The sequence below is a fragment of the Sturnira hondurensis genome, unplaced genomic scaffold (genome assembly GCF_014824575.4).
Source record: "Sturnira hondurensis isolate 20B ecotype Veracruz unplaced genomic scaffold, ASM1482457v3 Scaffold0014745, whole genome shotgun sequence".
In the NCBI taxonomy this organism is placed as follows: Eukaryota; Metazoa; Chordata; class Mammalia; order Chiroptera; family Phyllostomidae; genus Sturnira; species Sturnira hondurensis.
Window position 1 is genome coordinate 2,493,390 of NW_028087376.1, and position 15,249 is coordinate 2,508,638.

General features: G+C 48.6%; 1 protein-coding gene across 2 annotated transcripts in view; it reads right to left on the reverse strand.

Annotated features, from left to right (window-relative positions):
• ST3GAL2 (ST3 beta-galactoside alpha-2,3-sialyltransferase 2) overlaps positions 1 to 15,249 on the reverse strand; it is a 43,107-nt gene that overhangs the window by 14,213 nt on the left and 13,645 nt on the right. The window contains exon 1 of one of the 2 annotated variants that reach the window (XM_037063662.1): positions 4,956 to 5,046. The exons of the other annotated variant lie outside the window; for it this stretch is intronic. The gene's annotated coding sequence lies outside the window, so the exon portion shown is untranslated. Of the gene's footprint in view, positions 1 to 4,955; positions 5,047 to 15,249 lie in introns of those variants that run through there. 2 annotated transcript variants of the gene reach the window in all.

Consider the following 15,249-nt stretch of genomic DNA (forward strand, 5'->3'; position numbering starts at 1 on the left):
AGGCAGGACGTCTGGCTGAATGGTCTATAGACAGGAAGCCAGGTCATTGCCTCTTCCAGTGTCCCTCTGCCTAGTCCTACACCCAACATCTAAGGAAGAGCACTTGGTCCTGCAGGGCCCTGCTCCCAGCATCCCATGGCCTGAGGAGGGCCAGCTGTGAGATAAGTGTTCCTAAGGGGCAGTGGCATTCCAGGCTGAACAAAGAATGGGAGCGAGGGGCCTCGCTGGGGTGACCTGGTTTCTGGTAGGCAGCCACAGCGGCCACGGCTGGAGCTGGGCAGGAGCTGGCCCAGGAGGCTCCAAAGGAAATGTCCCTCATCAGGGATGTCACAGGCAGCACCTGAGGCAACCGACTGCCTTGTTGGGGACAGGAAAAGCCCTACTTTCAACAATGTGTTTGGAAAGAGCACAGAAGCAGAGTAGCCGGCAAAAGCCCTGGTTTTGGGAACCCCACGGCTGGGCTGTTCCTGGGAGCTTGAGCTGCTCGGCTTGCACTGAGTGCAGCTGGAGGCATAGGGTTGTTGCTAACTGGGACTAGAAAAGATCAAAGGTTCCCAGACACGCATAAAAAACAGCAGAGGTTGTCCACTGCTGGCCCTTACTAAGTGTTTTCACAGGTCTTCTTTCCTCCGGGAAAGCCCCATCCCTCCGGGTGCCCTCCACCTACTGGTTTCTCCCCTTCACAGCTGCTCTGGCCATTCATGTTAAGTGCATGCATAAACCACAATATAAAAGAGTCGGGATGGGGGAGGGCACATTTCGGCATCAGTCCCCACCTCTGCTGCCTGAAAAGGAAAGCAGGCCAGCCTTCTGAGGCTACCTGGGGCTGCCTGGCTGGTAAGGCTCCTTCATGCGTTCAACAGGCACTTAAGGGGACCACAGGATGGTGGGGAAGAGGACACACCCGTTCTCCCCACACGGTAGGCACCTCTAGTCTTTTCTTATGTTTTCCATTGTTTATTATTTTTATTGACAAAATTTACAGGAACAAATGAAATATTTAAAACCAAAAGCCCATTTTTAGGTCTCATTCAGTTTACTCCACCCACTCGTATCAAGTGTACCTCTTCCTAAATGTCTTAACAACTCTAGCAAGAAACGAGTCAAAACTGTGAAAATACCTGTTCACAGTTAACATGTTTTTATATATTCTGTTCTGTAATGCAAAGACATTTTTGTTTTAAACACCCGACTGGTTTATCTAAGGTGACTACAAAAGCTCCAGGGCAGGGACACTGCAGGGAGCTGTGAGTGCGAACACTGAGTGCAAAGGAGGTCAGCAGGGACAAGCCTGACCTGCTGAGAAGAGCAAGCAGGGCAGCACCCGCCCGAGAGGAAGCGGCCGGGCCACAGAGGGCTTCCAAAGGGCTGGGATGTGTGATGAATCTGACGGGAGGGTTTTCTGAGGAGAGGGGTGTCATCGCCGGATGCATAATTTAAAATGCACCCTCGGAACAAATGTTTTAAAACCAAGTGCCAAGAGTTTGGAAAGGATGTGTAGTATTAAGAACACTCATATACTTACCAGTGGTGGGGAAATAAGTTAACACAATGCTTTGGGAGATAATATGGCATTACTTAATAAAGATGGCCATGAGTATATCCCAACAGTGTTTTTTAAGAGAAATTAAAAATCATCTTTCTCACAGAAAATGTAGCGACATTTTGTGTGGTGACTGGAAAGTTCTCTGCGTCATCCTAGATTAATTTATTTTAAGACTTCCCATGTGTATAAACTTCCTCACATTGTAATTCTCTGAAGGTCTGGGTGGAAACAAATGGTATCTCACCCAAAGGCTGAACAGTGAGAATTGCTGAGTTATGATTCTGTGACAGCCTGTGAGTTCAGCTTGCCTGTCATACTAAGCAGGCTTAAAGCTCAAGTTGAACCCTGACAACAGGTTTAACATACTGGTTCATTCCCCTCCAAATTTTACCCCCCATGGGACAATATTTCCCAATAATGTTTAATTAGTATATTTTTCTAATATTGTTATTTTCCAAAAACGTTATTTTTCCAGTAACGGTTAATTAGTATAGAAGAAGATGCAGAAATCTCTCCGTGTAAAGCCTGATGAATTTTCACCTACGTGCACATCTGTGTAACACGCAGAGCACTTTCATCACCCCAGAAAGTTCGCTGTGCTCCTCTCCGGTCAACCCACTCTCCACCACTTGTCTGAGTGCTGTCCCCATAGACTAAACTCACTTGCTCTTGAACCTCACATAAACACACGCTGTGTATTCTCGTATCTGGCCTCTTCTGCCCAGCTCAGTGCTTTAGAGATTCCTCCACTAGTGTGTGTGTCAGAGTTTGTCCTCCTCCATGTCTGGACACGTCACTGTTTCCAGTCTATGGTTGTGAGAAATAAAACTGCCATAAGCTTCTCGCACAAGTCCATTTGTGGACACTCCCTCTCATGGCTCGTGAGCAAATATCTGGGAGTGGAAATCATAGGGTAAATGTATGTTTTACATTTACTAGAAATTACTATCTAGTTTCTAAGGTGGTTGTAGCATTTTACATTTGCATTAGTATTGCACGAGAGTTCCATTTGTTCTATGCCTCGATATTTTCTCTTTTTAATCTTAGGCATCCTGCCCTGGCTGGATGGCTCAGTGGATTGAGTGTGGGCCTGCGAATCAGACAATCGTGGTTCGATTCCCAGTCAGGGCACATGCCTGGGTTGCAGGCCAGGTCCATAGTAGGGGACACATGAGAGGCAACCACACATTGATGTTTCTCTCCCTCTCTCCTTCCCTTCCCCTCTAAAGATAAATAAAAATAAAATATTAAAAAAAAATCTTAGGCATCCTGGTGGGTATATGGTAACCCCGGGCAACCATGCACAGAGATGCAAAAGAATGCTCACAACAGTACTGGGCAACACCTGAAACCACAAACAAGCAAAATGTCCACCAGGATGGAATGGGTAAATTGTAGTGTGTTCCTGTCACACAGTAAAAATGAATGAAGTCCAGTTTTAGACATCAACAGGGATGAATATGACCAAAAAACTACCATGTTGAGCAAAAAGAATAACTCATGGATAAATGCCTAAAATACAAGTTCATGAAAAGTTCAAAAGTACCCAAAGCCAAGTAAGAAACTGTTTAGACTTCTACATGTAGATGATAAAAAAACAGATAAAATCAAGGAAATCAAGCCAATTTTAAGAAGTTCCTCCGAAGGGGAAGGAAGATAAAATCAAGGAGGGGCCCACAGAGGCTTCGAAAAATATTGGGTAAGGTATTACTCTTAATCTGCATGGTGGGTACAGAGTAATTTTTATTCTTTAAAGAGTATATACCCCTGGCCAGGTAGCTGAGTTGGTTAGAGCATCGTCCCTATACTCCAAGGTTGCTGGTTCAATCCCTGATCAGGGCACATATGAGAATCAACCAGTGAGTGTAGAAATAAGTGGAACAACAAAATGATCTCTCCCTCTCCCCCTTTCTCTAGACAATCAGTCAATCAAAACAAGAGCATATATGTAATATGTAACATGTTGAATGTGTATTTCATAATAAAATCTAATTTTTTAATATTAAAACAATTTTTACTAAAAGATCAACTGTGGCTGCTGTGGGAGCCCAGCAGAGACCAGACAGGAGCGCCTGTAATGTCCTGGGCAGTGCAGGTGGTAAGAAGTGGCTAGATGTATTCAGAAGGATTTAATTGATGGGCTGGAATGGGGCGGAGGTGGGACAGGAAGACCCAAACCAGGGTGACACAGAGGCTTGTGACCTGAGCAACCTGGTAATAGGGGTGGCATCCACTGATACAGAAAAGACAGGAAAGGAATTAAGTCTGAATGAGAATAAGCAAGAGTTCTGTTTGTGGCTTATTAAATTTGCAATGCTCTTTAGACATCTGTGTGTAAACGGCAAGAGGAAGTTGAACACACATATATGAAGCTCAAGATGAGGCCAGAGCTGGAGGGATGCATTTGAGGGTCATGAGAGTTTATTTTTAAAAGCACAGGACCAGGAGGAACTATCTAGGGAGGGTCTGACATAGATAAGTGAAGGTGGCCCAGGAGAGAGCCCTGGGGCACTCCAAGGACTAGAAGAGGCCAGAAGAGAGTCAGGAAATAAATGGCCAGGGGAGCAGAGTGAAATCGGCCCTGTATCTAATAAGTCAAGAGAGGGAAGTGTTTCAAGAACAAAGAAGAATTCACTGCGTCAAATTTTTTTGAAAAACTGAGTACAACATGACTGAGAACTGACCATTCTGTTGTCAGACAGAGGTCAGCAGTGACCTTCACAATGGCTGACCCAGAGCATGGTAGGAGTGGAAACCTGGCTGGCTGTGAAATGGCCAAAAGTAGATGAAAAGAAATGCAACATCATTAGCTATCAGGGAAATGCAAATTAAGACCACAACCAGATATCATCTCCCAGCCACTAGGATGGCTATAATGAAAACGGGTATTAACAAGTGTTAGTGAGGAGTGCTCAGACAATGCTGGTGGGATTATAAAATGGTGCAGCCACTTTGGCAAACAGTCTGGCAGTTCCTCAAAAGGTTAAACATAGTCCTGGCTGGTGTAGCTCAGTGGATTGAGCACAGGCCTGAGAACCAAAGTGTCCTGGTTCGATTCCCAATCGGGGCCCATGCCTGGGTTGTGGGGCCAGGTCCCCAGCAGCGGGTGCGTGAGAGGCAACCACACATTGATGTTTCTCTCCCTCTCTTTCTCTTTCCTTTCCCTCTCTCTAAAAATAAATAAGTAAAATCTTTTTTAAAAAAGGTTAAACACAGAGTAGTTACCATATAAGTCAGCAATTCTGCTCCTAGGTATATACCCAAGAAAAATGAAAACACGTGCCCATGAAAAACTCGTACACAAATGGTTATAAACATTGTATTAGCTCCAATGTGGAAACAACCCAAAGTTCCATCAACTGGTGAACTAACAAAGTGAGCTCTACCCACAGGACGGAAACTTACTCACCCGTAACGAGGAAGGACACACGATCACACGAATGAACCTTGAAAACACTGTGCTAAGTAAAAGAAGATAATCATAAAAGAATACATGATATGGTTCCATTTGTAGGAAATGTTCAGAAGAGACAAATCTCTAAAGAAGATTACTGGTTGCCTAGCGCTGGGGGGTTGGGGGAAGTGGAGAGTGTTTGCAAACAGGCAGGGAGCTTCCTTCTGGGGTGATGCAATGTTTTAAAATCGTTTGCGGTGAAGGTTGCATAAGCATGTGAATAGACTAAAAACCACTGCATTGTACACTTGACATGGGTGAACTGCATGATATGTGAATTCTACTTCAATCAAGATGTTCCCGAAGGACAGGGAGCAGGATAAAGTGGAACAGAGGTTCAGCTGGGAGATACTGCAGAATGCTGGGAGAGGGGAAAGTGAACGCCAAGGGAGAAGGAAACAACAATTGAGAAGCAAAGGCCTTGAGCAGCAAAGGGGCAGGAGCCAGTGCCTACAGGGACAGGGCCCACCTGTGAGACAGGAAACACAGCAGAGCACGGCACCAACACAGGGCGGGTGATGCATTTGGTGGCAGAAAAACGAGAAGGGTCTTTTTATTGTTGAGGATGCATATTTACAGAGATCCGCTGAGAAACAGTTCTCTCAGACAGAAGGGTAACAAGGAAAAGGTAGTGGGTGGCAAGGCAATGCTACCGTCTTTGTAGGTTTGTGGTCACAGGTTAAGCAAATCTGGTGAGGCCATTTTAATCATAAATGTCCCTTGAATGGCTGTACAAGCTTGAAATACTGAGACAGAAGAGAGTAATCAATGACCAGAATCCAGAAGGTCAGGGGCAGCAAAGGCTCTGAAGAATGGATCATTTCCCTCCTCCTAGGGCCTTCTGCCAATCACGGATGCATGCCCGAGCAGACACAGGACCCAATGGAAGTGAAGAGCCCTAGCCAGGTCACAGATAAAGGAGAGGAGAGGCAGGCCTATGGGACTGAGCAGCAAAGGCCGCCCCCCAAAAGGAGAGGCGAGGGCGGTTTTAGAGCCATTCTCCGGTCAGTCCCCAGGAGACAGGCCATCAAATTAACCTAATGGAGCACAGGATGATAGCACAGCCTCAGACCAGTGCAGCTGAACACAATCTTCTTGGCAGAGAAAAGAAATGTCAAAATAAGGCGCAGAGGATGGGAGGAAGGAGGCTGCTTAAATCTGAAAGGGATGGGGAGAAGAAAAAAAACCCAGTCCAAGATACTGATGAAGGCCACCCTCTTTCTTCCCACTGACAATGGAGCCTGAGGCCATGTCCCAGAGCTACAACATAAAGCCATCAAACCATAGAATTGCTCCCATTGCATGATTTGGTATTCACGAAAGTCCCAAGACAAGCTGAACGAAGTCGACTGAATAAGGTGAAGCTGAACAACGTCAGCCAGGCAGGAAGTGACGTAGCTTTAACACCACTCCAGGTCTGATGGTTCCAAGGCCTGTGCTCCTTCCATAAGCGTCTACTGCCTTCCAGAAGGGTTTCCTGTGCCCCAGATCCCTACCAGCCTAGCAACTCCCAGCCTCCTGGGTGAGCCAAAAGCAGAGGGCAGAAGTTGCCCTGGGGAAAGGGGCAGTGTCGGTCATTATCTTGAGGGAAAAACCTGACAGCCCCTCCCTCATGCATCTCAAACCCAGTGAGGCATGTCCTTCAAGTGGCTGAGAACCGGCTGCACCCCCTCCATGTGCTCAGCTAACTGAAGTCATGGCTCAGCAACGTCCTGGCAGCGGCCTCCAGCACAGACCCTCACAGTTATCCCAGTGACCAGGCCTCCCTGTCTCCCAGTTAAACCCCCTCTGGCAGCCTCTGCCTCTTGAGCCCCTGCCTTTCTGCAGGAGACCTCGCCTTGACCTGCCATCCAGTCTGAGATCTCAGCCCTCGTACTTCTGATGCTGCCCATTCACCAGCCAGGAAACCAGAAAGCAAGAGCTAACAAAGTTTTTCAAATCTATGATGGTCACTCTGGCTAACTGTCAATGAAGTCCTAGAGAAATAAGCATTGCCAGAAAATCAGTGGTGCAGCCTAAGAAATAGGCTGTAAGGAGAGGAACGCTGGGCTCTGGGGCATTAGCGGGGGTGGACCCAAGGGAAGAACTAAGACGTGGGGTCGCCATTCCTCCACAGCGGCTCCCTCACGGAGTCCCAGTGCGGTTGGTTTGTGTCCAGGTACGTGTTAGGCAGACAAGGCCAGGCAAAAACAGTCAGGGAAGAGAGGAAAAAATGGGGCAAAGAACAGAAAGTTACAGAACAGCACCACCTGTGATGAAGGACAGGGAGGCTCTTGTTGAGTCTCTGTGTCCTGCTAACTGGGTGTCTCGGCGACAGACAATTTCTTACTTGCTTTTTACGCAATCTGGTTTTTCTAAAATGTGCATGTAAGCCATTACACATAGTATATATTTGGACTTATGTTACTGTCTTTGTGTTTTCTCTTCATTAATTTTTCTTTCGGACTTTTTCCCCCTGGCAATCTAATACTCTCCCCCCTCCTGCCACTTTTCCCCCTTCCTGTCTTGGAAATGATATTCTTCTTCTTTTAGTGATTATCTTAAATTGTTAGCACACACATTTGTACATTTTTTTAATGAAGACTAATTTTCAGCAGTACTGTTCTCTTAACCAGGCAGGAATTTGGTGTGACTTAATAATAAAATTCTCTACTTTATTCTACCTTACTCTTCCTTGACAATGTGGTCAACACTTTGAGTTTTCCTTTACAAATTAAAAACCAAGTTAGACACTGGATTTTTGTCTGTGTGTTTTGCCATCTGTGGCAGATGCTGTTGGTTGCCTACCACCAGCCACTCCCCCTTCTTTCCTGTCTACAGAATCCTGATTTTGTTCAGACAGCAAAGAACTCAGTCCCAGGGGATGGGGCAAGCTGGCTCAAAGCAAACCACAGTAAGCCTGTTCCCTTTTATCAGGAATTGCTCTAAGGGTGGACCAGCTCAGGCCAATGAGACATAAGATGTCTGCTGGGGCCTTCTTAGATTCTCCTAGAAAAAGAGGCACCTTAGATAGCTTCCTTTCTTTTAGCATCTCCCTGCTTGGGGGGCTGTGAGGTGATGATATGATGCCTGGAGCAGCAGCAGCCATTTCACAACCATGAGGAGGCAGATCTCACACCCTGAGGATGACAGATCAGAAGGTAGAGTGATTTGGAGTCCTTCATGCTAATACTGACCACTGCCCCAGCCCTGGAATTTCTCATTATAAGCTGGTTAAATATCTTTTAGAGTTTAAGTCACTGTGGGTTATTCTACTACTTGTAGCAGAAAGCATCCCGATATACTATCCATAGTGAATTAAATGTGCCAATGTGTCAGTTTCTGTGCCCAATATTAGTGCTAGGAACCTGTTCCTTCTCCCTGACTCATTTTCCTTCCTACTAAAGTATACCTTTAGTAATTCTTTAGGCAAGGGTTTGTGGGTGAAAAATCTATCTTAGTATGTCAAGAAACATCTTTCTTTTACCTCATTCTTGAAGCTGGATAGAGAGTTCTAGCTTCCCTGATACTCCATCATCTCTGGGGGCATCCTGTCAGCCTAATTGTCAGCTAGTTGAATTTTCTTCTCTGGTAGTTTTTAGTATTTTTTCTTTATTTTTATCTGCAGTTTCACTATTTTATGTCTAGGCATCTATTCTGTTTGGCAGTCATGCTGTTTCTTCAGGTCTGGAACTCCTACTGGGCACAGGCTGAGGCCCGTCAATCTGTGCTCCACGTCTGCGCTGCATTCTAGATGAATCCCTAGCATCGGCTCCCAACTCACGACTTCTCCGTGTCCAGGCTGGAGTCCTAGCTGTTCTTCCAAATTCAAATGACACTATGCCTCACTGCTAGAATTTTTTATTTAAAAGTTTTATATTCATATATTCTTGGGTTTTTTCTTTCATAATTTCTTTCTTTAATGAACTGCATGTCTCCTTATCTTTCTGAGGACCTAAACCTAATTTATATGAAAGACTTTTCCGATGGCTATTTTCATTTCTTCTGGGGGACATTTTTTATTTTGTTCTATTTTTTTCCACATTAGTGTTTCTCATGTGTTTCTGTATTTCAGTATGCAAGCTCATCTTTTCTCTAATATTTTACTTTCCTCTCCCCGTCAAAGGGCTCTCACTTTGCTTCCCCAGGGCCTTCGGGTCTCCCAATCCAGAATAAAATCTTACAGGACCAACTCGGCTTGCATCCAGGCTGTGAGGACCCCAGGGAAGGGGCGAAAGCACCTTTTCTCAGCCTCTTTTCCCAGCCCCGGGTCCAGCAGTGAACTAGCTCTAGGTCCATGCTTCATGTGCAGCACCTTATAGCTGTTACCCCGGATTTCCAGCTACTCCTGCCTGCTTGCAGACTCAGACCAGTGGGCCTGCAGCTCCAGCCCTGCCCTCTTCTTTGTGTTCCTGTCCCATTTTTCACCACCGAGACGTTTATCATGTTGTGTGGGGGGAGGGGGGATGCATGACCATGTGTTTAGAATTTTACTTCTTTACTTATGACTGCTATGTATTTAAAGTATAAATTTACAGTGCCATCTTGACAGGATGAGTCAGATTAAACCATTCCTACTGGGGAACGAGGGATCCCTGCCAGTACCGTCTCCAGGGAAGGCATATCAAACCCTCTCCAGTGAGATTCACAGGACTCCAGCCAGCACACTGAAGGAAGCAGACCGAGGATAGCCTGGGGTAAGCTGATCAAAAGCCTCAATTAAAATGGCTCTTCCTCCCCCACCCCTCTTCATTTCAGTCCACAGTGGGGTGAGGGCGGCGGTGGGCAGATGTGGTCTGAGCAGCCTTCGGCCCCTCTTCCACGCCACTTCACCACTTCACAGGGAGAAAGGCGTCTGGGCCACGTGGATGCCCTGATGGAAGGCCCAGCTGACTCTCTTCCAGTCCCCAACCTGCCTGCAGCAGGCCCAGCCTTTAGATCTTCCCTCACGTCAGAAGAGGAATGGAATTAGGAGCCAAATTCTAGTCCAGGCTGCCACGGGGAGACAAGCCGTTTTTCCTCCCAGGCCAGGATTCTTGAACTATTAGGAAATCTCCGCCCTCTTCCTCTCTGATCATCTCCCACCTGCTCCTGCTGGCCAGCACTCCAACTTCCAGGCCTCTGCCATCTACCTTCTGGACTCAGACCTTCCCCGTTGGAGATGCTAAGGCACCCTAAAGGTTCTGCCCTCAGCCCCCTTTTCTTTGCTTCTCTACTACACACCATCCCCTTTCAAATCTAACAGCCTGCCCTTCTACCCTGGGTTCTAGAGCCACATTCTCAACTGCCTCTTCAGCACGTCCATAGGCACTTCAGGAATGTACTCGCCACCTCCCTGCATTCGTAAGCATACCAGATGGGAGGGGAACCCTTACTCACGGGACCAAGGTCAGGCTCCTTAACACTTGCATCCAGAGATCCCCAAATCAGGCCACCCTCCTAAGCCTCATCTCTCACGACACCCTACCCTCTAAGGGTTATAAACTAGTTTGGACCATGGGCTAAATCTGGCCCATTCATATGGGGTCCGGCAGAAGTAACACCCACTTGAGTGTGGTTGGTGGGGTAACAATATGGGTGTAATACTGTAGTTTTGATTTGAATATTTCACCTCAAATGTCATATGGCGTGCTTGAGTGTGACATTGTTATTTTACAGAATTATATGCTTGTGATTTTGTAATAAAAATTAGTGGCATTATTTGCACCAGAACCTGTATTATGGCCCTACTTGGAACCTAAAAAGATGTGTCTATCTCCTTCCCTTAAAATACAAACTAAGAAAAAAAATACAGACTAAGTGCAGAGATCATGTTATTTGTAATTCATCATCTCTTATCACTGCAGGACCTAGCACTGGCCTATACACAGTGAGCACCAACACGGATTTGTCCCTCTCTCGTCTCTCTCTATAACCCCAGGGTTATAAGAACAAAAATAATGGCAATGAAAAAATGCTTTGAAGCCATTTTTATAAATCATTATGTAAGTGTGCAGATGAAAGTGATCATTACATTTTGCCCCCACTCTTCCAGCTCTGACGTTCTGTAAGTGAAAGCTTTCTCTAAGTTCTCGTGGACCGCCAAGAAACACGAGGCCCCAGGTACAAACCCCATTTAACAACCTGGAGGCAGTGGGAAAGGCTTGTGTGTAAAAGCGATGGAAGTGCCCACTCTTAATACTCTGTCAGCAGGGCCTCCCCGGGGCTGCTTACGCGGAACTCCCTTTGGGCGGTCCCCCAGGCACTGCCGGCTGCTGGCTGCACGTCCTCCCTGGTCAGTACTTGTCAGTTCTCACATCTGTTCACCCAACTCACAGCCCCCTTCCAGCCAAGCCTTCCCAAAGGAGAAAGCACCTAGAAAAACCTGAATTCCCATAATGGCACTGCCACTTGCCAGCTGTTAATCATTTGACCTCTCTGATCTGTGAAATGGGAATGTCACCCGTCTCGGAGGATTTCTGTAAGGATGAGAAGCATAAAGCTCCTAGCTCAGTGCCTGTGCTCCAGGTTTTCACATGTTGAGAACTACACTTTTGCCCTGGCTGGTGTGGCTCAGTGGATTGAGTGCTGGCCTATGAACCAAAGGGTCACTGGTTCAATCCCCAGTCAGGGCACATCCCTGGGTCGTGGGCCAGGTCCCCAGTAGGGGTGCATGAAAGGCAACAGCACAATAATGTTGCTCTCCCTCTCCTTCTCCCTCCCTTTCCCTCTAAAAATAAATAAATATATTTTTAAAAGAACCACAGGTTTGTTAGCCCCAGCTCCAGTTTTGGTGACTCTTGTGGGCTGGAGTCCCATGACCTTGAATAGGCATCACGGGTTCCTCGGCACCCGTAGCCCCACCCCAGCCTCCCCCAGGACAGCGCCGCCAGGGTCTTGCTGCAGAGCCCCATTTCCCGGCTAACCACACGCAGAGCCTCTCCCTTCTCCGCAGCAGCAGACAGCAGCTTCCAGGGAGGTGTGGCGGACAGCACAGACCTGAGGTTTCAGCATCAGCTCTGCCCCAGTGACCCTCACCCCGAGGCTGCACAGAAAGGAGTGCCACGTCCATCATGTGGCAGGACTTGTGGGTCACAGAGCCTGTCACCTCATCAGACTACACAGAGTTTGTGTGCCAGTTTGGCAGCAAGCGTCTAGAAAAGAGTTAATAAGGGGTTTCTGCACAGGGTTGAAAGCCTCAGACATTAAGAGAAGCAGGAGACAGGTGGAAGGCCCTGAAGGTAGGAGACTGGGAAACAAATCTAAATTTCTTTGGGGACATTTATTTATTTAATTTATTTATTTCCAGAGAGAGGGGAAAGGAGGGATAAACAGAGGGAGAGAAACATCAATGTTCAGTTGCCTCCTGTGCGCCCCCAACTGGGGTCCTGGCCCACAGCCCAGGCTTGTGCCCTGACTGGGAATCGAACCAGTGACCTTCTGGTTCACAGGCCAGCACCCAATCCACTGAGCTCCACCAGCCAGGGCTCTCTGGGGACTTTTAAAGGAGTGGGATAAGTGAGTGGTGGCCCAGGGCAAGCCAGAAGGGAGTCTGGAGAGCTAGGGGTTTAGACTTTACCACCCAGCTCTACCTCCCAGGGTCAGGGACCTAGGCTGCTCAGTCTGCTCTAATTCCCTTGAAAGATAAGGTTAGAGCACCAGGTGGCTCGGCTATTCATCACCTTTACGATTTAGATCTTAGATCGCACTCTTACTGCAGGTAGAGATGCCCAGCCCTCCTTTTCCTCTGCCCTTGTCTAGATGTCTGGGCTATGAGCTGAACCTCAAGAGAAGGAGAAGGCATTCATTCGGCAACTATTCATCGCTGCCTAGGAGTGGCAGACAGCACGGGGGGAGCCCCAGCCCTCTCCCTCCTTGTATGTCACTGCATCACTGCCCTAGAGCAGAGCCCTTCTTTCCAGGGCTTTGAAGCTCCTGCTCTGTTTTGAGACCCTCCGCAGCCCCTCCAGGCTTCCCACCACCCAGGGGTCCCCTAGGAGGGCTGCCCTTCCAAGGGTATCAGGGGGCAGCTAACATCAGAGATGGGCATCCCAGGTCCCATCTGTGGGCCTGGCCTTCTAAAGAGATGGGAGCTGGTGACAGGATTCCATAGCCTATCCCAGAGGCCTGCAGACGGGCAGAGCTGACTGGAGCACTAGTGAAGGGCAAAGTCCAGGGATTCAAGAAGAAGGGAGTCAATCCTCGACTTACAGCCCCCCTTGGGAAAAAGGATCATGGTCCCTGTCAAACTCACTCCTACCAAAGGGAAGTCTCCTTTGTAACTCTTCTCAGAGCAGAGTTAATCCGTGGGTTAATCCAAACCTCCCCAACGCTGCCCCCCAAACACACACACACACACACACCCCTCCCCTGGGGTGGGAAGACCAGGGTGAGTCTAAGAGAATGTCTAGAAAGAGTGTAACTGCACTCCGTCACCCTGGTTGGAAGGGGGGTAGAGAAGTAAATGGTTTCTCCAGGTAACCTTCAGCCCTCTCACCCCCAACACGTGCACCCATGTGACAGGGACTCAGCCCGTGAAAACACAGCCCAGCACACCCAGACAGCTCCCTGGAACACAAAGGGCAAGGAACGCAGACTGAGGAGGAGGCACCAGGGGGTGGAGGCAAAGGGCGAATGCTCTCCTAAAAAAGCGGTGAGTCATACATACAAGACAGCAGAGAGGGGCAGGGCTTTCCCCTTCCCCCCAACTCCCAACAGCCCTCTTTCTCCCAGCCCTTGGAGAGCAACACCAGAATTCCCAAATCTGATCACTCCTGCCTTCAGCCGGGGGGAAAGGAACAGGACAGGTGTTTCTGCTTTCCCCCACTGCCCTCTCTTGCCCCTTTCAAGCCTGGACCATGTCAAGGGGATCTGTTCTGGACTCCCCTCCACCTGTCAGCACTGGAAGTCTGGCCACCCTGAAGGAGGCTAGGGCCTGCTAGGTCCCAGCAGGGGCTGACAGAGAAGGTCTGAGCTAGGGCGCATGCAAGTCCTGCCAACAAACACTTAGGGAAGGGAGAGGCTATGCTTCTAGATTACAGACCACAGTCTCTGTGACTCAAAACCCTAGCCAGGCCTTAGCCCAGGCCTGGAGTAGGACTCAACCTAAAACTCTAGCATCTATCCTCTGTGGGAGGGGGGAGGGAATGTCGGGGGAGAGGTCATAACCCAACCCCCAGAACTGTGATGTGCAAGAAAGAGGCCCTGGAAGAAAGGTGACCAGATGGCCTCACCGGCAGGGAGGCTGCAGGGCTGGGGTCTGTGCAGTCTTCGCACACAGCTCAACAGGAGTCCCGGCGGCAGGCCCCACCTCTTCCTGGGGGACACATTCTAGGATGGGCTTGGCCTGAAGCTGTGACACACAGGATGAGCTCCAGCCCCAAGAGTGCTGACGGAGCCTCTGGGACATGAGAGTCCAAAAGCGCCCCTCCCCGGAGTGCACCAGCCCTGGTTCCGGATCGCCCCTCTCCCAGCCCCGTGGCTGGTAGTCAGGAGCAGTGTGGCTCCTTCAGCGAGGGCCAGTGCTCACCTGCAGGGGCAGGTGAGAACAAGCCTGTCTGTCGTCAGCCCCAGCAATGCCCCACTGGGCTGGTAAGACCCCTGCCTGACCCTTTCAGTCCTCGTGGCCAACCAACTCAGGTGGAATGTCTGCCAAAGCCTCTGGCACCACACGATGCTGTGAAAGGGACAACGAGGGCTGTAGGCAGTGGCCTGCTTTGCACAGGGCAAATTTCTCAGCAGGGCTTTAGCTGCAGCAGCGTAGGGGCAGTGGACTGTGACTGACAACAACCTCCCACCTTCTATTCCCCACAATCCCATGTGAGGCAGTGGTTCTTCTGATTTTTTTTGGTGACTGAACATTTGTTATCAAATGGGAGCATTGTGTGTGCTGGAGGGCAGCGATTTGGAATGTGGAGACCTGGCTCCTGACTCCTGAGCACCATTCACACGCCAGACAGGATGCATAGGCGGGCGGGAGGCTGGAAACTCAGTTTTGTGGTCAGGTTCTTATCTACTTCCTTCATCTAGACTAGGTGACTTCAAAGTGCTCTTCTTGTTTTTTTAAAGAAACAGAACAATCTTTCCGATAACTCAGCTCCAGACTCCCATCAACCAGGCCAGCTTATTAGTTTCTGTTCTCGTGGCCAGCAGGAGGAAGGGACCAGGTGGGGAGACTTGTACAGTTCCTGCCAAAATCAAATGTTGGGGAACTACCAGTCCTTTTATGGCACCTTGTGGTCTAAACACTGGGGCTGAGCACTGTGTCAAGAGATGGGTCCCAGAACACGGA